The sequence below is a fragment of the Penaeus monodon genome, chromosome 21 (assembly GCF_015228065.2).
Source record: "Penaeus monodon isolate SGIC_2016 chromosome 21, NSTDA_Pmon_1, whole genome shotgun sequence".
Taxonomy (NCBI): Eukaryota; Metazoa; Arthropoda; class Malacostraca; order Decapoda; family Penaeidae; genus Penaeus; species Penaeus monodon.
This window is the reverse complement of record NC_051406.1, coordinates 44,888,847-44,889,617: the sequence shown is the minus strand read 5'-3', so window position 1 is coordinate 44,889,617 and position 771 is coordinate 44,888,847.

Here is a 771-nt window from a genome sequence, read left to right as displayed (position 1 = left end):
TTGCCAGGTATATCTTGGTGTCTTACGGGGAAAAAGGCAGATTCACCGGCGTAATCGATGAAAATGCGAGACAAAATGTAAGGTTTTTCGTTTTTCCACGTGCCAAGAGCATGAGGCGTACCAAAGTAGGATCTAATTATGGATTTTACGTAAAGGGGGAAGTAAGTATTAAGAAACATTTTTTTGTGTGCTTCAAGTCGGTAATTCTGTAAATTTCGGTAACATTCCACTCTTCCCTGGAATGCATCTGAAAGCACTCGTCACCGCAGCGTAAAAATCCCATAGCAACAGAAACAATGTTAAGTCACTTTCTCTTGCGATCGAGAAAGTGTATCTTTGATGCTCTCTACCACACCTCTACCTCTCGTCTACCTCATCTCTACCACACCTCTACCTACGTCTATCTCATCTCTACCTCTCGTCTATCTCATCTCTAACTCACCTCTACCTCTCGTCTACCTCATCTCTAACTCAGCTCTACCTCTCGTCTACCACACCTCTACCTCACCTCTACCTCATCTCTATCAAACCCTACCTCATCTCTACCTCCGTCTACCTCACCTTTACCACACCTCTACCACACCTGCTTAGAAAGTGACGTGACATTCTACTGTCTCGAGTTCCTGGAAGAACAGACGGTCTTGTTCGTGTTGCTTCACGCTGGAGGAAAGGCGGGAGCAAGGTCAGAGAACGAAAGGAGAGTTTGGAACGAGATCGAAAGAGAATGACGGTCGCGGCCGCCCCGGTCCCCTGGGGAACTTGTGTTCAGGG